The following is a 16,987-nucleotide window of genomic DNA, read 5'->3' on the forward strand; positions in this document are numbered from 1 at the left end:
AGGACAAAACAAAGCTGTTTTAGCAGCTTGTGTTTTATGAGAAACAGAGGTAAGGGAGAAACCACCCACGCGTTCCAGGGTGACAGAAGCAGTAAGAGAGCCTATTCCCTTTGAGTTTTCCAGTGCTATGATGATCAACAGAGCTAATAAAATGCAGCATTTCATGGGCTTTTGGCAGCATGAGCCTTCAGAAGGACATAAAATTATTGCCAAAAAAGAATTTTAAAACCTCGGTTTTAAAACAAATATACTGCCTGTTTTCTCTAGCAGCACTAAATTGTTCCTGAAGTTGTTTGTGTAATCTGCCTATCTCCCTTTATCTGGATTAGATAAAGGAAACGAGGTTATTGTACCAATGATCAAAACAGTGTATTAATGGCCTCCTTCTGGATTAGGCCAAAGATACTCCCTGCATTTGATTTACTAAAGTTAGGAGAAACCCTGCAGTGTTTGTGAATCCTGGCTAAGTATGCTGGGTACAAATGTGTGATACAGAGTCAGCAGCAACATGCAGACTGCTGCAAATAACAGATGGTAATATTCAATGTGAGTTGGTAAGGTTAGTCAGCCCAGCACAGCAGCCAAAATCTTTGCCAAGATTGTCTCTCTCTGAATGTATTCCTGCCCATTGAGAAAAACGCTCTCACACACACTATTTCTATAAATTTATGAGAACCCCCCAATGCAAAATCTTTACTTTTTCTTGCTTTCCCTCCCAGGGAACTGCTCTATTCATTACCTGGACTTAATCTACTCCCTGCAGACTGAGCAGGCAAGTAACTTTGCCAAAACAAATGTTTGCACAGGGCTTCTCTAAACTGTGGCATTCAGCTATTGTTAGGCATGCACAGAATTTATTTGGGTTAAAAATCCCCCATTTTGGAGAGTGGAAAGATATAAAAAATACAATTCCTTGCACTTACAATACTTTAAGTAAAATGCTTGTGTTTACCAATTGACAAGACCAGTAGATACAAAAAAAGGCATCTTAATAGTAAGTGTCATGGTATTATTAAGCTTTCAGAGCAGGGATTATTAAATCCTCACAGGTCTCTGTACACCTCAATATCTGACTGTTTGTAAGGGGCAAATCTTGTAGAATGGCTGCAGAAACCCTCTCTTTTTTCACTTCTCCACAGAGAACCCTCTGCCTGGCTCTCCTCCTGATGTATCTATCAGGTCCTGGGGTCTGATCACAGAATCACAGCATATGGTGAGTTGGAAGGGACCTTAGAGTAGCTCTGTTCTGCTGCAGGTCTTTGCTGCTCCCTTTTCTTGCTGGAGCTTGATCCAGGTAACACCTAGGAAGAAAAAGGGGATTTTGGCCACAAAGTACAGCCAGCTCTATCTCTACCCATGCACAGGTAGGCACAAGGGTGTTAAAAATAACACAATAGGGTCCAAGCCTTAAATGTTGTTTAAAATCATAGTTAGAGAATTGCAAGAAGGCTGCTTCTGAAATGAGAGTTTAAAAGAAACTAGAAACAAAACATTTTATTCATCAGCCAAACAGATCCTAGTTATGAATTCTTTCAAGTTATTTCCTCTTGGCCAGCCTCGTTCAGCTGGAGGGCTGCTGCAGACTGGAGGCACCACAACTACAACAGCTCACTCCAGCTGAATGCTTCAGGAAAGCATAAACACAGGATAGTTATTCTGCATACTTAAAGCCAAGGTAATTAAACTGTGAGGTGGAATTGTAACAGCTCAAGTCAGATTTCCTGGATAAAAATGAAAAATACCCCACCAAAAGCTGTGACCTAGAGTTGCATTTCCTCTGTAAATTTGTTTAAAAATGTCAGATAAGCATAAAATTTGGCTGTGTAAAAGAAGGAACAATAAATAAAAGTAAGTAAGTAAGTAAAAAGTGTATAATGGCAAATTGATCAGAGAGGAGTTAGATTGATACAAATGCTGGGTAATAGCATGAACTTTCCACATTTTAAAGTAGTGCACCTCCAATTTTCCCCTGCAGGTTCTTTCTTTCCCCTGCAGGAAACCACTAGAGTATAGAAAGGCAACTACAACAACAAAAAAATGCATGACCTATGCAACCTATATGAATCTAGGCAACCTCAATGAAGTAAGACTCTTAAATTTTAATCAGAAAGATAAAGTATGGAGAAAATGGTAAAGAATTTCTTAAACCAAAAATTGGAAAGGCTCTTACAGCAAGCCCACCTTGAGACTGAGGTTTCTGAGCACAAGTGAAACCAGGATAGTTCTGCTCATGATGGCCAGGACAGGAAGAGAATGATCAAAAGAGAAAGAGAAAGGAGAGAGAGAAAGCAATGCCAGTCCAAAGCTGGCAGGCTTCAGAGTGGAATTGTTTCTTATAACAATTAAAAAATAGACTGGCTATGATTGTATGTATGTATATGTGTATACATATATATATATATATATATATATATATAATTTTTTCCAGAACTGAAGAAGTTTGTAGATTGGGAAGGTAATCATCCCTCTGCAACTTTTCCATTCCCCTTTCCTTCTGGCATTAATGATATCAAAGAATCACAGAATATCTGAACTGGGAATGGACCTCTGAAGGCCATTTGGTGCAACCTCTCCTGCTCAAGCACAGCCACCCAGAGCCAGTTGCCCAGAGGGGTTTTGAATATCTCTAGGACTGGACACTCCACAACCCCTCTGAGAAACCTGTGCCAGTGCTCAATCACTCGCAGTAAAGAAGTGTTTCCTGATTTTCAGAGGGACCCTCCTGTGTTCCAGGTTATGCCCATTGCCTCTCTCCTCTGGACACCACTGAGGAGTTTGGTTCTGTCCTCTTTGTGCTCTCTCCTGAGGTGTTTGTACACATCAATAAGACCGCTTCAGGCTGAAGGGTCCCTGCTCTCTCAGCCTTTCCTCACACAGGAGGTGCTGGAGACCCTGAATTACCATTGCAGCCCTTTGCTGGAATTGTCCACGTGTGTCACACAGTGAGGAGCCCAGACCTGGCACAGCACTGCAGGGAGGGACCTCACCTGTGCTGAGCAGAGGGAAAGGATCACCTCCTCCAAACTGCTGGCAACACTTAGTCTAATGCAGTCCAGGATGGCTTTCTTTCCAGCAAGGACACGCTGCTGCCTCATGGTCAGCTCTGTGTCCAGCTCCAGGGCCTTTTCTGCAAAGCTGCTTCTCAGCAGGATGGCCCCCAGAATCTCTTGCTGTCTCAGGCTGTTCTCTCCCAGGAGATGGACTTGGCACTTTCCTTTATTGAACTTCATGAGGTTATATCCTGGGACAGAAAAGAATCTGATCTATTGTTTTGCCTATGATTGGAAACTTTACTTTTCTAAAAGCTTAGAATAATATTATTCCATTAAAATACACAAATAGATAAATAAGTATACTATATTTTATGGGGAATTTTTTTTCCAACTCTTAGATACCAAAAAGGCCTTCAAATTTATTTTGTTTTTATCTATTTTCTTCTACTGTGGTTTTTCTTTTTAGGATAAATGCAAATAAGACGTTTAGTTCTGGTATGTATGAATATTGGTCAACGACTTGGTAAATATTCACCTTTACTGAAGCCATGCTAGCTTTTTCCAGGCAAGCTCTATTTTTCAAGGTACCTACTAATTCTACACTTAGTTTGTACTTGTAGTAATTTCCTCAGTAAAGAAGGCAGACTTAGAGGTCTCTTGATCCCAAAGGAGCTTTTAAAAATATATCACATCTGTGATACCACAGATGCTACACTCCAGTCCTCAGGTGCCATGGGAACCTTAAAACAGAAGTTAGATGGTGCTGTTAGTAATTTAGCTGTTTCATCCTTGAGATGTCTTGAGAGTTCTTGAGGGCACATGATCTAGGTCTGGTGATGTTTTAGTGTTTGTTTCATTGCTTTGTTCCATGTTCCTCCTGCAACCACTTTAGTTTCAGACAGGCCCTTTGCTGAACCCACTACAAGAAGGTTAAAGAAGGGGAATTTCTCTTATTTCCACAGTTAATGTCAAGGCAAATAATTTGTGAAGTATTATATCAGCTGCCCCTATCTAAAGTCTGTGGGTTTCTTCTGATGCATGTGAAGGATTTACTACTAGTTTTCATTTTATCTTCTTAGTATTAGCTTCAAATTCTGGTTTAGTCTGCACTGGTTTTATTTTCATTTGATATGCCTGAATTTTTATTAACACCTTTGTTACATTAATTAGAACATGCATGATTTCAGCAATTTGAAAGATGTTTTCTCATTTCTTGCAAATACCTTTCCTTCCCATTCTATCTTGTTTTCATCCTTATTTAAGCCTTTCCTACTGCAACACAATATGCAAATTACCTGTAAGAATTTAACTTTCTTATCTCCTTCTTTCAACCTCCCTTTTCATAGGCTCCTGGCTTTTACATTGCTCTGTTTCTTCAACACTCAGGGAGCAGTGAATGAACTGGAAGAATTGCTTTGCTTGTGGAACCATTCTCTTTGATAGTAGGGTTTATAACGCCACAAACTCTGCTCCTTTAACACCAATTTCCATATGTTAAAACCACCATGATTCAACAGAAATGGACTGGATGACTGCGTGAGTGGTATTTGTATCAGTTGTGATGGAGAATGATGGTCTAGATATAATCTCCAGATCAGGAAGTAACTACCTAATTGCTGAAAACAGAGATGGAGTACCAGGGGAGATATTATCTTTTATGCATTCTCCATCTCATATATACCTCCCTAAGCATACCAATCACTGTCTAAGACAGGATATTGAGGCAAATGACTTTTTTGGTCTAACTCCATATGCTCATTTTCATACAAAGGAAATCTGTTAAGAAGCAAATGCTTCATAGAGTGAGGTAAATTTCCCCAGAATTTTATTTCAGAGGAAAACAGCAGGAAAAGTTGTGATATTATATTCCCTTCTAGGGAACCTGGTTGCCTAGAAGGGAATACAAATGCCTATACACAAATGCACACAGCGTGAGGAATAAACAAGAACTGAAAACCTATGTGCTGCCACAGGGCTGTGATCTCATTGCAATTACAGAGACAGGATGGGACAGCTCACATGACTGGAATATTGTCATGGGTGGCTATGTACTTTTAGGAAGGACAGGTCAGAGAGGTGAGATGGCAGAGTTGCTGTTGATGTGAAAAGGCAGCTGGAATATATTGAGATCTACCTGGGGAAAGACATGTGATCTGAGGGTTTATGGGTGAGAATTAAGGGACAGGCTAATATGAGTGACACTTGTGGGTGTTTTTTACAGGCCACCTGCAGTGACCATGAGATGGTGGAACTCAAGATTCTGCACAGGGGAAGCAAATCTGTAAGCAGGACTGGAACCCTAAACTTCCAGAGAACTAACTTTGGCCTCTTCAAGAACCTGATTAGAGGAATCCCATGAATTATGGCTCTAGAAGAGAAGGGTGCCCAAGAGACATGACCAATATTTAAGAACTACTTTCTCTAAGGTCAAGAGCAGTGTATCTTCAGGATAAAGTAATCAGGCAAAAGGAGCAGGAGAACTGCATGGATGAGCAGAGAACTCCTAGTATATCTCGAAGGCAAAAAAGAAATCTATGGGATGTGGAAAAAGGGACAGGCCAGGAAGGCTGTGGGAATGTTGTTAAAATATGCAGGGATGCAATGAGGAAGGGCAAGACCCACCTGGAATTGCAACTGACAAAGCACCTTAAGGACAAAAAGAAGGACTTCTACAAATATGTCAGCAGCAAAAGGAAAATTAGGGACAATGTTGAGGTGCTGTTGAATCAGATAGGTGTCCTGGTAATGGAAGACATGGAGAAGGTGGAATTGCTGCACACCTTCTTTGCCTCAGTCTTTACTTCTGAGGATGGCTTTCAGCAGTCCCAGACCTCAGAAGTAAGAGAAGAAGGCTGGAGAAAGGAAGACTTCCCCTCAGTCATAGAGGGTTGGGTTAGAGGGCAGCTAAGCAGACTCAACACCAATAAATTTGTGGGCTCTGATGGAATGCACCCATGGGTGCTGATGCAGATGTTGCTCTGCTGCTCTCCATCATCAGAGAAAAATCAGAGAAAACAGGGGAGGTGTCTGAGGCCTAGAGGAAGGCCAATGTTTCTCCCATCTTCAAGAAGGGCTAGAAGGAGGACAATAGAAGCTACTGGCTGGTCAGCCTCAACTCCAGTCCTGGAAAGGTGATGGAACAGGTCATTCTGGAGATCATTATCAAGTATTTAGAAGAAAGCAATTAGGTGTAATCAGCATGGATTCACCAAGGGTCAATGATGCTTGGTCAATCTGATACCTTCTATGATGACATGGCAGAATGGGACAGTGAAGGAACGGTAATGGACATTGTCTACCTTGACTTCAGCAGGGCTTTTGACACTGTCTCCCAGAACATCCTCATAGATAAGCCCAGGAAATGAATGGACAAGGTGAGGTGAATCAAGAACTAATGGCAGAGCTCAGGGGGCTGTGATCAGTGGAGCAGAATCCTGTTGGAGGTCTGTAGTCAGTGCCATTCCCCAGGGATCAATACTGGTCCCAGTCTTATTCAACTTGTTTATCAATTACTTGGACAAAGGGATGGAATGTGCCCTCAGCAAGGTTGCTGATGATACAAAACTGGGAGGAGTGGCTGATACATCTGAAGGCTCTGTTGCTATTCAGTGGGACCTTGATAGGCTGGAGAGTTGGGCAGAGAGAAACATAATGAGCTTCAACAATGGCAAGTGCAGGGTCCTGCATCTGGAGAGGAATCATCCCAAGTACCAACACAGGTTGGGGGCTGATGATCCTGAAGTTTTGCGTGTTCCAGAAGTATTTTTCATCCAATCTTTTCCTTTCAGAAATGTGTCACTATGGTCAGCATCAATCTTTTCAGAGCATCACAGGTCTTGCCATTTTGAAAAACTTTCACAAATCAAAACATTCAAAGCCTTGAAAATAAAAACAGTCTCAAGAATACAGAAAATATAAAATCCTTTCTAATATATAGGAAGAAAATTGGTTATAATGAAACAAAAGGCTAATGTCTATTGTTTTCTTGCAGTTTCTACTATAAAAAGCATCAGGGCAAAACCAGATGAAGAAATGCCAATTTAAAAATAAGTTACAACCAGGATGCAACTTGAAATGCTTTTGTCCTCCATTCCGGACAGCCCAGTCACACTTCACTGAGCTTGATCACAGCTTGATTCCACCTTTGTGTCTAAATTATAGTTCTTCCCTTGAGGGAGCCTGGTTAGCTTTCCCAGCTCTCATCCTGTTGATAACAGATTTAGAAGTTTTTTCTTTGTTTGGAAAGGTATTTGATTATAAATCTCAGCTGACTTTGAGACTATTTGATGGTCATCAATTTGAAAGAACACACACAGTTTGTTGTGATTGTGAGATGTTTCTGAAGGTCTGCCCATACACCCTGCTAGGCCACCAGGCATTCCTTGAATTTGGGATGTCCTGTTTATCTGGCCTATTGTGGAATGTAAAAATTCCTAATTGCATAGTAAATTTTAACAATCAGCTATGACATGTTTATCAATGTTTATTCCTAACTGCTTCAGGAGGTTTCTTGTTCTCCTTGCTGTTTCATTAGCCAGAATGTTGTACTGACTTTAATAAATGTAAGTAAAAACATAGTTTCATTAAATGATTTTATATTTTTCAACATATATATGTATATCCTCATGAAGAGGAGCAGAAATTTGATTATCCTTAAACAGCATTATCTGACTTGGAACAGGTTAGCATAACTGAGAGGAAAACTGTGTTTAAATTAAAATACAACTCTTTAAAATTAAACTTTGAAAGTAAATGAACTTTATTATGTTTTGTGAACACTTACATTGCAGGAAAGGCTCATTACTTTTACTGAAAGAGCTCTCATCTTAAAGTCTCAAGAAGCAATTACTCATGTTATTGCTTGGCCCATATTGGGGGACTTGAACAGGCAGGAAACTCACTGTGCTGACTTAGTTTGTATGGGGCTTTCCCCACAAGAGGAAAGATAATGTAGCATATTTTAAAACTAGCCTAGTGATGACTAGTAAATTTTTTACTAGTAATTAATAGTAAAACTAGTAATGACTTGACTTGGGTGCAGGTGTCCAAACTGACATGCATGTTTCAGAATCCACAGTGCTGAGTTAGTTTTCCTCCTGCCTTACTTAAAAGGAAAGCTTTATTTCAAAGAAATCAATTCACTTTGGTAAAAATTGTCAGAAATGGTGGATTTCCCCTTGCTTTTTGTCAAGATGTGAATTTGGCCTTCATAGCTTTCCCCATTTTCTGTGAAGCCCCAAGCCAGCTCAGCCAGTCTGGCTATAAAGCTGTTACCCAGCTGTCAGCTTGTACAGTGCTACTTTTAATAGCTCCAGTATCTCAAGCTAAGCCTGTTCAGGCTTCCAGGAAAGATGTGTTCTGCCTTGGATGTGCTCAAGTGCACGTCAGTTACTCCTTGCTGGCTATCAACACATCTATTCACTTGATGGCTTCCCTTCTAGTCATGAAAGAATTAAGTACAGCACTTAGAGCATCACCTCCATTTATTGACTCCTAAGTCTTGCATCTTGCCTAATTCTTAATCCTTCTACGTTTTCTCTTTTTTTCTACTGTTTCCTCTTAGTGTGTCTCTTCCTTTACCCTTGCTCAAGTGTATACATTGCAGCACGGGAGGCCATGCTGCTACCTTCAATAGCATGGTCCCAAAGAAACAAAGATTCTTCTCATCTCCCTTGGTTTTGGAATTGAAATTAGTACTTCCAACACTTTCCCTCTCATAGTAAGGAATGAATCATAGCTTTAAAAAAAAAGCCCAAGCCCCAAAAAAGACTCCCTTTCTCACATAACTGCATTAACAAAGGATTTTTAAAAAGATAATTGTTTTTAAAAAAAGGCATAGCAGAATACTCATGTAAAAGTGGAAACACAGCTGCAATATATCAATAGCGGTTTTCACAATGGAAGGAAAAAAAATCTTTTTGGAAAAAATACAGAAAAATATTGTTAAATTTGGACCATTTTTAAAAAGAAAAATCTGTTACAATATAATGACCATTTACAATTGGGGGACTCTTTAAATATTCTTTGCCTCTAGTTTTTTATTTCTTCTTCTACATTAGGGAAAGTTGATTTATGTTCCCAAAATACAATAATTTCTAATTGTAATAATTTTAATGTGTACATAAACCCTTGAGGGACACTGACAAAATGTGTACATGGGTCCAATTTAGCATCAAATTTCAGATATAGAATATGCATGTTAGCTCATTAAGTACATAGTTTGCTTGAAGTCAGGGATAACTTCATTGACCTTAACAATCCTATTAGCAGGTTTACCTTGATTTTAAACCCACCCAGGTCTCATTAAAATAAATGACACTGACTATAAGGACTTTTAACTCACAGCCCAGGCAGATATTACATGATTAATCTTTAATGGGTCAAGACCACAATATTCACTATCCAAAAACTTTATCACTTATGTGCAATAAGATATACAATTAAGTATAATTATAGGTTCTCATGTGTGGACCTACTTAAAATATATATATATATATATATATATTCCTGCTTTGGAATAGTATTGAAATAATCTATTTGGCTTGTACAAAGAATACGTTTTCTTTTCTCATGCTGCACAAAATCTTCCCTTCATCAGATACTGACTGACCATGATTCCCCTGTCCTACATCCTATCTTGGAGATTCATAGGTCTTTTATAGTTGCAACAGCTATGAAAGAAAAATACTATAATGATTTTAGAGGAAATGTACATTTGTTTCAGAACTTCCAGAACATATATTTCATACCTTGCAGTGTGAGTGCATTCACAGCTTTGAAATCTACAGCCCTTTAATGACTCTTTCTACTCACTTATTGCAGTCATAAATTTAGTAACATTGGATGGAACATTTCTTGGTGGGTTGTCGAATAGAAACTCAATAGTTTAATGTGCTGTGCTCTTTACATAATGCACTGTGCTAACACAATCAGATAGAATTTCCTAATTAAATGTGGTACAAGCTGTATAATGCAGGCATTAGTAAAGCTGCGTTACTGACGCAGGAGCAAGGCACGCTAAATTATGGATGATGATCACCGGAAATTGAAACATAACATGTGCAAGTTTAACAATCAAGAAACAGTCAATTAAATGTAGACTTAATTTCCCTTTTAAACACAGAGAATGTATGCAGGTAAGAAGGGTAGTATTTTTTAGCATAATACGTGCTTTTTAATCTGATACTTCCTAACTGAGCTTAGTCATTGTCAAGGATTTTAACCATGGATGGGGTTAACTTGCTGCAGTACCTATGAGGAGGAGGAGCCCGGAACAGTGTGAGTGTGGCCAAGGCCCAAATATTATTCAATGCCATTTCATGCCATTGCCAGGGCATTCCTTTCTGGTGGAGCAAGCCTGGTGGATGGAACAGAGGGATAATGCTGGTTTCAGCCAGAGGGAGGAGTTTGGGTGGCGTGGCTATGGGTGGGTTGACCCCATACTCTGTCTTTTGTATGCTTTCGTTACTAATATTGTTGCTGTTCCTGTTCCTTTTCTTATCTCATTGCTGTTTCCAGTAAATGGTTCTTAAATCAACTGGTCATCTTTGCCTTTTGTGCCTCCAGTTCTCCTCTCTGGCCACCCATGGCAGAAGAGATGGGGAGGGGAAGCAAGCAAGGGGCACTGTGGTTTTGGAGTCCTGGTGGAGGGGGCATTAAATACTATTCCTAAACCACAACAGTCAGGAAAAAACCCAATAAAGCTCCTATTACTGGAGCTGTGAAGGAAGAGCAGTCCACAGCTCAGGAGGCTACAGTCAAGAGGGAGCCATTAGCTGCTCTGTATGACAGACAGGTGCCTCTGATTGCTACCCAGCTATTGATCATTACCTTCCTAAGGAGCTCCTAGAAGGAACCAGACAGAAAATTTCTGAGTATTCGAGCTATAAGAATGATTATCAGGCTTGGAAGTGGCTAAGTAAGTAACAAGAGAGGTGGCAATTCTTAGTACTAATTGATACCTTGTGAACAATTGTCATTATTAACAGGCAAAAATTCAATGGATTATCACAGTATTGAAAGAACACACATTTTAGATGGTATTCAGACCAAATAATATTAGATGGATTGCATAACAAAACACAGGGCCACTATGTTTTAGCAATGCAACATACAATTCAACCTGCTGTAACTGAAAGTTAGGTTTCCTGTTGGATGGGACAAGTACGCTCTGCAGGAGTTGATGCTAATGAAAATGTTTATAGTAATTTTTTAATCAATGTGCATTGATATTATGAATTAGAGTGTGAATTTTAGAGTGAACATATATGAAGCAATATGAATATACATAGCACAAATGTGTTTGTAAGAGATTTGATGGCTCTAACAACGAGACTTACAAGAACCATTTTTTCTGCAGAAATTAGAGGTGTTTATAGTGACATTGAAAGAAGCAAAGAAGGAGATTATTCTTCTGATGCATTAAATACTCATTTTCTCATCCTTGTTACAAGGATGTTCAATAGCTAATCAGGAAATTAAGTGATTAACTTAGGCTGACTTTAATTATTCTGTCATTATGTTTCACTCAGGCTTGCATGACAACAATCCTGTGGCATGCCAAAGCACTGAAGATGCAGTAAAGATTGGTATATGTATGTGTATATGAGTTTATAGATGTGTATCTGTCTGCTCAGCTGTGTTGGCTGATTTTTAAGTCCCTTGCACTATCTGAAAAGAAATATTTGAAAAGTAAAGGTTTACTGAATAAGCTTTAACGCAGAATAACTTTTACTCACAGATGAGAAAACATACTTATATAATATAAATGCTATCAATGGCAAGTATTGACTGATTTTTTAACTTGGTCTATTAACCAAAATAACTGCTAATATAACTAAGTATTTGGAATATTCCAAAGACTCTATTGAGCTTTAGATCAGGTCTTCAAAAAAGTGAAATGATGTTGACCCTTCCATTCATGACATTTTTGTTATATCCTATTGGAAAAGCTATTGGCAGTTTGCAGTGCTAGGCTCTTTCAGTAATCTTTGTATTATTTATGTATATGTGTATGTATGTGTCTTTAAAAATTCAAGATGCCTGTAATTAATTATTAAATATTAAGGTGCATTATTTTAGACTATAATGATGTGGTGAAGATACATTAGTAGCTGAGATATCTTCTACTCACTGTTACTAAATGTCCATTCCTGTCTAACAAGTTATGTGTGCAGTTGACAAAATTTTATTTTCCCCACTGAGACACCTTAATTTCTTAAAGCAGACCTCTGAACTATTGTACTGTTGCTTTTTAAAAGTCTACATAAGGCTAAAATTGCTGTTATTCAACACTTTAGTACACACACAGGATAAGATTTAAAGAATAGCTACTGTTCTTAGCATGCTGACAATATTGTACTATTTGTTGTATGGACTAATCTGCAGTTTTTAAACATCAGCACAGAAGAGGTGAAAATACAAGACAGCTGTCCTCCACAAAGCAAAAGACCTTTTTTTCCGCTGCAAATGTGTGTGATTATACTTAATGAAGGAATGTAGAATAAAGAGTAATTAAGAATTAATATTACGAAATAAAATACTGCATAAGAATTATGGCATATTAAACATATCCATAATTAAATATTTCAGTTTAATGTGGTAAGTCATAGGAAAGAACATTAATTATAACACAGTCATTGGCCATGTACTGTCAAAAACTAACCTTCTGAAAGATCATGAAAATTATTATTGCTAATCTATTTGCAAAAGCAGATGTGAAGTGTCCCTAGATTTCTTTTCACACAAGGATCCTCTATATTCTGTTGAAAAAATAGGTGTGAAGGCTAAATGCTAAGTGAGTGTTTTGCCTGTGTGATGCCAATAGTAGGTGATAATCTCTACTTTTGTTAGCTGAAGGTACGAAGATAGGTTAATATACTGTCTTTATCCAGCCATGATGACGAATCTTCTTGTGCTTCCATCAGTCTCACTGCTTTGTTTGGTCAAAAAGTTGTTTTTAAGTTAACATTACTTAACTGCTCATCTCCTGCTCAGTGACACAATCTCAGGAATCTCAAGAGTTTATTATGCAGTCAGAGGAGCTACTTGAATCAGGACTTCTGCTGGATCCCAGGTGTTTCAAAAGGGGTTAAAAGTACCTTCTCAATGCAGACTCTGCCTCTGAAATCTTGAAAGTGCCTTATGGCTGGAAGGTGCAAATGCCCAGGCCTTGGTGTGTGTGCCTTACCTTTCTACTTTTTCCCAACTGTACACTCTAGATGGCTCTTTGCTCTCATTCAGGTCAGTATTCTTTCAGATTTTATGTATTTGAATAGATATTAAAGCAAGTGACACTCATGGCATGGAGGCAAGATTTCTGAAACCAAGAGCATGGCTACACAACAGGAATTGACGTCAAGCACATTTTCCCAAGGCAGTTTTGTCAGGGCTTTCTATGCTTAGACCATATGTGAGAATCATGGAAGCACACACCTTTCTAACCAGACGGCTAAGGATAGACTCCCTTCATGTGAGAAAATGGAATGACAAAAATATTGGATTCTACCAGGGAAGTTTCTTGATCAAGTTATCATCAGAAAGCCTTGTAGGGTCCTGTATGTATATATATATATATATATATATAATTTTTTTTTTTTCCTAGAAAGTCCCAAGAGGCAAGTGACTGACTTGAGTCTGTCGTGGAAGGAAATCCTGGATAAGGCGGAGCTGGAACAACACAAAAGATCCAGCTGTTTTTGCAGTCTAGTGTTTCCAAGGAGGTGGCAACTGATGAAGCCAGTTGTTAATGTAGTAACACAAAATAGTCTCCACAATCACAGTAAGCTCCAGAAGTCTTTGGCACAATCTTCTAACTGGAAATTGTTGGCAAATAGCATTGAGCAACGGTAAGATGATGAAGCAGCAATATTAAGGCAGTCTTTATAAATCATGTAACTTGATAGTTTCAGTCCTTCACTCATCGAAGTAAAAAAAAACCAGCCTTGTACAAACTGATTTTTGAAATGAAAACCCGAAAAATAATTGCAGAATAGTTCTACAAAGAATTTAATAGCTTTTGTTAATAGTGGAAATTTTACCCTGTGTTCAGGGCAAAAAACTGTTACACTGCAAAGACCTCTGCAGAACAGATTGTGAAAAGAAAGCTAAAAGTAGCATTTATAGCCTGTAAAATGGCGTTTGTATTGTTCCCTCAAAATTGCATGAAAGTTATGTATATTGGTTTGCTAGGAAATACTGGGACAATATTCTACATATCCTTTTACATGATAATATTTCTACCAAGCTTATTTACTCATTACCAAAATATGACCCGCCTTGCAATACATGATTTTAATTATATGCAGGTACAAGTCATTTCATATAAAATAGTTTCTGCAGCAAGCAGCTCTGCAGTTCAGAAGTGTTTCAGTCTCTGCATTTAACAGCAAGCTCTTGATGATGCATGAAGTTGCTCTCTTAGGGAGAACGGTCTATATGTAAGGTTTAATTTCTTTTCAACACAGTTCTGTAACATCCCAACTCTCGTTTCCAAGGCCCAGACACAACATGAGACATGCTCTCTCTTAGGGTGAAACTGCAGATTTCCTTCCTGGTTTAATTTCGGAAGTTACACGTAGCAACCTTGGCCTCCTGAGTGCTGCTGAACCCACTGTACCTAATTTGTAACTTGAGCAATGCTTTACATATTTTAATGTTATATTGTAAAATGAAGATCATTATTCTTAATAAAAAAGACATGGTTCAAGGAGAAGAACGTTTAAGAAATGGCAGTCAGATACTTGCATCACAACCTATTTATTCTACCAAGTATAATCTTTAGCAGAAGTTAGTGGTTTTGATTTAGATTCAACAAAGATTTTGCAGAGAGGGTTACTCAGATTTCAGACTGGAGCTGAGGAAAGCAACACAGTTCTGGAACAGCTTCCACAAGACACCTAATGAGACCTGCATCCTGATACTTTTTAAAAAAAGAATTTGCCTTTTGTTTTTTTAGCTCCTCTGAACTTTAGAAAGTGGACTATAGAGGCACTTCATTCTGCTGGGGAGTCCTTGGTTCTGTTTAATAAAATTAGTATATCCCCATGTTCTGGACAGGCTGCAGAAATAATTCTGAATGCCTCACTACCTTCCAGGAGAATGTCCTATATAGGAGCTCTGTCATGTATTATCAGAGCTCAAACAAAATCTATGTCTGTCAAAAATCATTACTTGCTTGTGGCTATGCTCCTCATTCTTCCATCACCTGTAAATTGTGGGTACATAGGCCCTGTAAATGTGACCTGTGAGAAATAATAATATTGCAGGGGTACTTTGGGTCCCAGAGAGGCAGAAGCTCAGGTTTGTTCTCATCTGTGAGCAGTTGGCTAACTCAGCTTTTTTATTAGTGAATCAGTTCACATTGGCCAAATAAAGTCTGACCTCTCACCTTCTTTCTTCTCTTGGCCTTGGATGATGTGACATGTGCTCCCTTCTCAATGAATTATCCATGGCTTGCAGGACCAGTGGGGCCAGCCTTGCTTCAGACCACCTTGTAACAAGCTCTTCTAATACTGACACTGCTTGCACTGGAAACACCATGGCTTTTGCCAGGACAGTTTGTAGGCTCTTCCTTGGAATGCACTAAGCTGAGTGAGAATTTAACATTTTGATGGTCCAGTTGGTGGACACAAACCAGTGAGCTGAAGTAATATACTTGCAAAGGTGTGTAGACATAACCAACGTGAACCTTGTAGAAATAAGCAGAAGAACAAAAAAAGAAGTGTCTATGGGTAAAATTCTTTGTCATTAATGCCGTAAGATTAAAACCAGTCCAGGTCTAAACTCTTCTCCTTCGTACAATCAACTCTTTCCTTGCTGGTGGCACAGTTAATAGCCCACATGTTTCATGCCTTAGAAAAAATTTTAATGTCTTCCCCACCTGCCTTCCTGCCAACCTGCATTGCCCTCAGCCCTTCAGTGCTGCAGCTGCTGTGATAGTTCTCTGTGTCCGAGGCCTCCAGCACTCACTAGAGTCAAGGCGGGAAACAGAAAAGGGTGAGAAACTCCCTGAACCTTGTTAAAGAAAGATTAGGGTGTAATTTGTGTTGGTCAACGCAAGCAAGCACTATAAAATAGCTCTGCTTTTTTTATCTCAGACTAATATGAATTTGTGCTGCAAAATGTCCTTTTGCTGCTCTTTACAGAAGAGCATGTGTGCATGGGCTTATGTTCTCAGAGGTGCATATTAGCAGACACTTCATGTTCACATATAAGTACTAATATTTGGAAAACTTACGACCTTTAATATGGTACTTCTTTTTCTTCTTGCTTTTATTAAGGATCTTTCATGAAGTTACAATTAATTGGACACAAGATTAATTCAATCACCACTTTATTAACAAGAGAAATCACAAAAAGTCGGCCAGAGTTTTCACTGAGCAGCAAAGGATTTCCTGATTTAACTTGCCATGCACTTTTTATGGCAAAACTGATTGACATTCTTCTGGTTACTATTTACTTAAATACTAACTTTCTATCAGAGACTAAACAAAGTATAATCCCTGAAGAAACCTGAGCTGCTTATATTAAAGTCAGATGGGATGTAAAATGGAGAGGTTCTGTTATTTTTGGCTCAGTAATATGCAGTAATGGTAATTTCCACCAGCATACTCAGTGCCTTGTGCTTTTGTGACAAAACAGAAGAGGCCTTTCCTTGGCTGTTTCTTTTCCATTAGTGACAAGATCACTTAAACATGTTAATGCAGCCTAGAGACTTTCTCTCCCAGAGATAGCTTTGCTTGCACTTGAGAGACAGAGGAAATGCTTAGAGGTTTTTTTTTATGCTGAGTTCTTTATTATGCACAGGGGCACATAGGTATGGGTACACAAAGGTTGTTATTTCTCCCCAGTGGCCAACATCTTCCTCAGTTTAATGGCTAATTCCAAGAAAGGTTGCTAAAATCTTCCTGGTAGCTGCAGGTTTAGCTAAGTTTAGCTGTTTCTTAATAGAGGCTCAGAAAGCACTGACAAGAGCAACACAGAGAGCAGCAGGG

Source organism: Zosterops lateralis, assembly GCF_965231275.1.
Source record: "Zosterops lateralis genome assembly, chromosome: 1".
Taxonomy (NCBI): Eukaryota; Metazoa; Chordata; class Aves; order Passeriformes; family Zosteropidae; genus Zosterops; species Zosterops lateralis.